Here is a 7,468-nt window from a genome sequence, read left to right as displayed (position 1 = left end):
ACAGGGTGTCATGGATGATAATATTAAAAAGGCTACGCTGGTGAGCACGCTGCAGGATCACGCCTTAATGTGGTATATCAAGCATTCTAATGACCACCCGAACGTAGGTATTGCAAAGACCCAGACCACGTTAAACAGAGAATTTAGCAGGCCAAAATCAGAGACACAATCAATCATCGGGTTCAAGGAGATCGTGATACTCCTAGGCGAGACCTCGTAGGATCTAGACCAAAGGCTGAAGAGTACGATCCGCGAAGCCAATATGACATTAACAGATGCACAACATCGCACATGGTTTGTGGCCTCACTTACGCCACACTTAAGGACAACGCTGTCATAGCAAAAACTTTCCACCCATGCTGAAGCGTTGGAAATGGCAATGAGATTGCATGAGATCCCTATACAAGACCCTGGGTTGGGAGTCCAACAAATCCAGGCGCAACTGCAGAATCTGCGTCTGGAGATGCAAAATTTGAAACATGACAGGACAACTCGACTGGAGGTGTGCGAGGAAGTATGGTGCATAAAATGCACAGGCCAAGGACACGACAAGGACCACTGTTTAGTGTTCACAAACTCCCTGGCGGGGGAGAGCAATTCCATTAAGACCAGAGGCACAGGCAAGGCCGAGCGCGACATCTACATTATGGTGCGCAATCTACCAAATAGGAGGGAAACACACCACAGATAATTGTCATATGTTGCAGAAGTATATGCAGACGTCCCAGCAATTGTTTTGTAATTTTTGCAGGTCGGTAGGCCATGACAAACGCACCTGCCGAAGCTATGAACTAATGATGGATCAGACTCCTGCCTATAGGGTGCAAACTGAAATGCAAGGCCTCGACCCAAATGCAGGGATGACGCACGCTAGGTTTCAGGGGTGCGGTTGGGGTCGAGGTGGAATGGGACCAGGAAGGGGTCGTGAACAAATAATTTGTTACAATTGCGGAGGGCCAGGGCATTATGCCCATGATTGTACGAACCCAACTAGGATATCATGTTGTTACTATAATCAGTTTGATCATGAGGTATAAGTTTGCCCTTCGCTGATAGCGAAGATGTGCGAAAAGGGGGTATTCCAGCCCCCTCTGACCCAAAATTTACAAATGATGAGATCTGAACCACACGAAGAAGACCCAAATGTAAACATGATGCTCAGGTGGTATGGCCACGGGAGATGATAAAGGGAAGCAGCCAGAAGACAGTGTGTGGGTTTGCAAGGCTCCTACAAAGGAACCCAAGTTTGACTTAGAATGTGCGAAGGAGACATTCATGGAAGCTAAGAAGAGCTTCACGAAGGCCTCCACTTCAGGTAGTAAGGATCAACTAGAACCAGGGATGGATCCTTCAATGCTCACTACCTTTCTGGAGACATGCATGAAACTGTTGCATGACAACAAGGCAGTCAAAGGGCTAGAGGAACTTATCACTAGGTGCACGGGGTTAGGAGAACCACGCGTGGTCCGAAAACTTGGAAAGCATGCATTGCACACAGGAAGGGAGATGAGGTTAACTGCGCAAATAGGCGAGTATGAAATGGATCAGGTAATCCTGGATCTGGGTTCGGACGCGAATGTACTACCAAAGCAAAGATGGGAACACATGGGCAACCCTGCCTTACAATGGTCCCATATTCAGTTACGAATGGAGAACCAACAAAATATTTTTCCCATGGGAAGATTGTAAGGGGTGAAAGTCGATATTGAAGGCGCGAGTGCGCAGGCGGATTTTGAAGTGATAGAGATTGTCGATGACAACAATCCCTATCCCGTGCTACTAGGAATAGACTGGGCTACCGATATGAACAGAGTCATAAATCTAAAGAAGTGCAAAATGATCTTTGAGTAAAGGTCACTACGCATAGTAATACCGCTAGATCTAGCCGAAGGAGCGCGACACACCGAACCGCTGCACGATGATGATAGTGATGATGATCTCGACTATATCTACAAGATAACTGCATAAGGAGAGGATTGGGTAAATTCAACTACAGATGGAAGGATTTTGTGGAAACACGAAAGCTCCTGCACTTCGGATTCAGATGAAGAGATAGAGCGATGGCAGAATCAGCTACACGAAGTAACAACACTGCACTGCAACATGATGATCAGGTCATTGCGTTGTGTAACAACATAGGCAAGGGTGCTGCCGACATATGATGGATTGTCAGCGGTGGATGAATTTCTGAGAAAATTCGAAAGTGCAGTACCAGAACAGCAGCGATTCGATGCGTTGAAGTGGGCACTACACGCCAGACCCACACGATGGTGGGGTATGCATCAAGGAACTTTCGAAGACTGGTGCAGATGCAGAAGGATGATGCGCCTACGTTTTGGAAAACCCCAGCTTCGAACGAAAGCCACTCAGCAAGGGCGGAACAACTTGTGCGCCCACCTTTCTCAATGGGTACAGACATATGTTGTACAGTCCGCACAAGCGCACACCAACCCCAGCCTAAAGAATCGAAACAAACCACAACACCAGAAAAGGCGACGCGCGTTACCAATTCTCCACGACAAGGCATTCCATAGGGTGCGCGAAGCACTAAACAAGGTTCACTAGGTGAGACGAACTGATTGGGACCTGCACGTGCCAGTGGTTCGATGGGCCTATAGGACCATGTGCAAAAACCTAAGCGCAGAGATGATTCCAAAGGTGCGAAATAGAGTAGAAACCGAAATTTCTGAAGGGAATACCAAAAGTAATCCACACGTAATAGCTCCCGCAGTTATGACAGTGCGCGAAGACTAGGATGAAGGAATCATATAGCTACGCGAGGACGACCATATAAGGATTCGGGAAGCCATTCGACAATGGAACCTTAGACTTCGCAGACTCGAAGAAGATCAGGTACGATTGAGGAAGAAAAGCATGTTGAAGGACACTGAGATCAAAAGACTAGAAAACGAGGTCACACAAGCATGTCTCGTCGGTAAACCAAGGATGACAAGGCAAGATATGAATGGTCATACCACTGCATTAGAATATTGTCGCCAAGAATTGATGACTCTGATACCATGGCTGAGACCACACCTTACCAAAAGCAATAACAAGGGGAGCACACCACATAAGGTAGAACAGGTTGTTCTAGCTTTCACGAGGGCAACTGAGGAGTGTCCACAGACTCTACTGGAAGGCAAATTGAAGTCTCGCACAGATGGTGCGACCACCTAACTAGCCGTAGGGAGCACAGTCTCGGTGCTCCAGGCAGTTGAAAGAGAGCACAGAACTATAAAAGAGTCTGTGTGGGAGCTGCGCGACAAGAGAGATGCGTGCAAAATCAGCTTGTCACAAGGATCGCAACCGTGCATAGGGGGCTGCGCTACCACACAGGTAGACTAGGAAGTGACCGTTGGTGTCACTGTTCATGACGAGATGTCCAATTTAAGGCAAAAGGGAGTGGGCGACGAGCAATTTAGACATGAATTAAGAGCTAGATTTGGGACAATCCGCTGCCAAGAATGCATTAATGACTCAGAAGTGGGGGGAATGGTCAAATTCGAATTCAAAAGACGCTATAAAACTCCAAAGGCTAGCCACGAGACAACACTTGTTCATTTGAGATTTGAGCTATTACGAAGAATAGAAAGTGTTGAGCACCAAGCGGTATTTGAGCCCCCAAGTTCGTGAACAACCACAGAGAGTTCGAACAAAATGACAACTACCAAAAGAGGTGTGGGTTTTGTAGAGAGTACCGCTGAGGAAGCCATGCAGAACCCTACGGTGCAGGTTGGGGATGCGCTGAAAATTTTGAAATCACCTTAGATGCCGAGGCCCAAGAAGGATAAACAAGCAATGGGACCAATCCGAATGTCCCACAAAATCCGTGGTTTGGTAAACTTTCCATGGAAGAAAAGGGCAAGGTTGTCAACATTGAGACGGATGATGAGGAGGACCTACAGGCTCTCGTAGATGAGATAGAGGTGGATGAAGAAATGGAAGAAGACATCTAGCTGGTGCGCGCTGTAGCAAAATTGCCCAAGTACATTCCTCCGTGGAAAGGGAAAGCTAAGGTACCCAAGGATTTGGATGTTGCTAAGAGTGCACTCCAAACCCCACTCCTCCCAGATGGAATTTTGTTTGAGGGCTTGGACCTGGACCACATGCCCACAATGAAATTTGAACACTGGGACCTCCCAGACAGCGAGTAGTTCCCACATTTAGAGACTGAGAACCTCATGAAACAGAGCAAGGAGGGGTCAGCTATAGCGCTAGAGCCACAGAAATGATTGTGCAGTGTGGAGAAGGCCGGACTACTACACCTACTATGGATTCCACACTTTCACTGCACACCTATCATGATCCTTGTCATCAGGCAGCTGCTTTACCTGGTGCACGATGGATACTTATGGCTGAAGGAGTCTATTCCCATCATGGCAGAGCTTATCCATAGGATTTCTCGGCTTCCCTGTAAGGGAAAGGACCTCGCGGAGATAGCTCGCAAAAGCAGAGATTGGGTGCTCATAGAGGCCATGAAGGAGTATAAATTGGAAAAGAAGAAGAGAGGCTACGCAACCAATAGCATTAAAGATAAACGGGTACACGTAGCCACCCAACCACTGGTCGGGAAGGTGATGCGAAAATGCCATGGAGACGAGGTACCAGCGTCGGTCGTTACGCTGGCACAGCAATGCACGGAGGGGGTCCAATTCAATTGGGCCGAGTTCCTCTGCGAAGAATTCCTAACCAACTGCAAGGAAGCTCAAGAGTAGGGAAATACCTTCTACTCTGTTGGGCATGGAATCCCCCACAACAGGTTTTGGGGCTCAAAGCCCAAGTTTTGGTCAAAGGTTTTGTAAGACTCCGAGAATTGCGGGCGCGAAGTAGAGGTTAAGTCATAGGGTTGTCTACCCTAAAGTAATGTAATGTAATATAAAATCATGTCGGCCTACACATGGTCCGAGAACCATGGGATTGTATAAATAGAGTGAGGCTCTAAGTTGCAAAGATACTCGATGATAGAGTAAGTAGCGAAGGAATGGTTCGAGCTTAGAGTAGGATTCTAAGTGTATTGGGTCGTAGTAGTAGGAAGAAGCTCTGCAGCTGAGTGCGCGGACCCCTGCAGTTGAGTGCGCAAGGTGGTGTCGAGTTTGTAAGCAAGATTGAAGATGAATAAAAGAGAAGTTGATTCCTATTTTTGTGTATTTGTTGTGCATTATCTTCTTTATGTTTGTATTGGTTTATGTATCACGCGCACTAATATGATTGCTGAATATGCTGTAATAACCATAAATATTTCACACACAAGTTAAGTAATCAGTTAAATAGCAAGGGGCTTGGGTATTATACGAGTCGCGCCCCAAGGAGGAGCTCGTGAAAGTCTCTCCGAGAAGCCCGTTCAGTTTGATAAGACAGAATTCCATGTTTACCACCCCCACCCACACCGTCACCCGTTTCACCCTCCTCACCTCCATCTCCACCCACTCCACCTCTGCCACCACCGCAGCTCAGTATGGCAAGTGCGATCAAACTGCCGGTGTTCAGAGGAGTAGGAAATGAAGATCCGGACCAATTTTGGTTCATGGTAAGAGTAGTATGAGAAGCATAGGGTGTCGTGGATGATAATATTAAAAAGGCTACGCTTGTGAGCGCACTACTGGATCACACATTAATGTGGTATATCAAGCATTCTAATGACCACCTGAACGCAGATATTGCAGAGATCCAGACCGCGTTGAACAGGGAATTTAGCAAGCCAAAATTAGAGACACAATCAATCATCGGGTTTAAGGAGATCGCGATGCTCCCGAGCGAGACCCCCTGGGATCTGGACCAAAGGCTAAAGAGTACAATCTGCGAAGCCAATATGACGTTAATAGATGCACAACATTGTGCATGGTTTGTGGCCTCACTTACACCACACTTAAGGACGGCGCTGTCACAGCAAAAACTTTTCACCTAGGCTAAAGCATTGGAGATGGCAATGAGATTGCATGAGACCTCTATACAAGACCCTGGGTTGGGAGTCCAAAAAATCCATGCGCAACTGCAGAATCTATGTCTAGAGATGCAAAGTTTGAAATAGGACAGGACAACTCGGTTGGAGGTGCGCAAGGAAGTATGGTGCATAAAATTCAAAGGCCAAGGGCATGACAAGGACCATTGTCTAGTGTTCACGAACTACTTAGCAGGGGGAGGGCCAATGCCATTAAGACCGGAGGCATAGGCAGGGCCGAACACTGTCTGCATTATGGTGCACGATCTGCCAAATAGGAGGAAAACACACCATGGATAATTGTCATCTGTTGCAAAAGTATACGCAAATGTCCTAGCAATTGTTTTGTAATTTTTGCAGGTCGGTAGGCCATAACGAACGCACCTACCAAAGCTATGAACTAATGATGGATCAAACACCTGCCTACAGGGTGCAAACTGAAACGCGAGCCCTTGATCCAAATGCAAGGATGGCACGCGCTAGGTTTCAGGGGCGTGGTTGGGGTCGAGGTGGAATGGGACCAGGAAGGGGTCACAGTGAGATAATTTGTTACAATTGCGGAGGGCCGGGGAATTATGCCTACGATTCTACGAACCCAACTAGAATATCATTTTGGTACTATAATCAGTTTGATCATGAGGCAGAAGATTTCCCTTCGCTGATAGTGAAGATGCGCAAAAAGGGGGTACTCCAACCCCCTCCGACCCAGAATTTACAAATGATGAGGTATGAACCGCGCGAAGAAGACCCAAATGTAAACATGATGATCAGGAGTGGTATGGCCACGGGGGATGATAAAGGGAAGCAGCAAGAAGACAGTGCATGGGTTCCCAAGGCTCCTACAAAGGAACCCGAGTTTGACTTAGAGCGCACGAAAGAGACATTCATGGAAGCTAAGAAGAGCTTCACGGAGGCCTCCACTTCAGGTAGTAAGGATCAACTAGAACCAGGAATGGATCCTTCAATGCTCACTACCTTTTTGGAGACATGCATGAAACTACTGCGTAACAACAAGGTAGTCAAAGGGCTATAGGAACTTATCACTAGGTGCACGGGGTCAAGAGAACCGTGTGTGGTCCGAAAACTTGGAAAGCATGCATTGCGCACAGGAAGGGAGATGAGGATAACTGCGCAAATAGACATGTACGAAATGGATCCAGTAATCCTAGATCTCAGTTCAGATGTGAATGTACTACCAAAGCAAACATGGGAACACATGGGCAGACCCACCTTACAACGGTCCCCTATTCAATTGCGAATGGCGAACCAACAAAAGATTTTTCCCATGGGAATATTGCAAGGGGCGACAGTGTGGCGTAAGTGAGGCCACAAACCATGTGTGATGCTATGCATCTGTTAACGTCATATTGGCTTCGTAGATCGTACTCTTCAGCCTTTGGTCCAGATCCTAAGGGGTCTCGCTCGGGAGCATCGCGATTTCCTTAAACCCGATGATTGATTGTGTCTTTGATTTTGGCCTACTAAATTCCCTGTTCAATGTGGTCTGGATCTCTATAATACCTCCGTTCC

Source organism: Pinus tabuliformis, chromosome 9, assembly GCF_031772625.1.
Source record: "Pinus tabuliformis cultivar Carrire ecotype Pingquan chromosome 9, CPIR1, whole genome shotgun sequence".
Lineage (NCBI taxonomy): Eukaryota > Viridiplantae > Streptophyta > Pinopsida > Pinales > Pinaceae > Pinus > Pinus tabuliformis.
The sequence above is the reverse complement of the archived record's forward strand: the minus strand, read 5'-3'. Positions refer to the sequence as shown.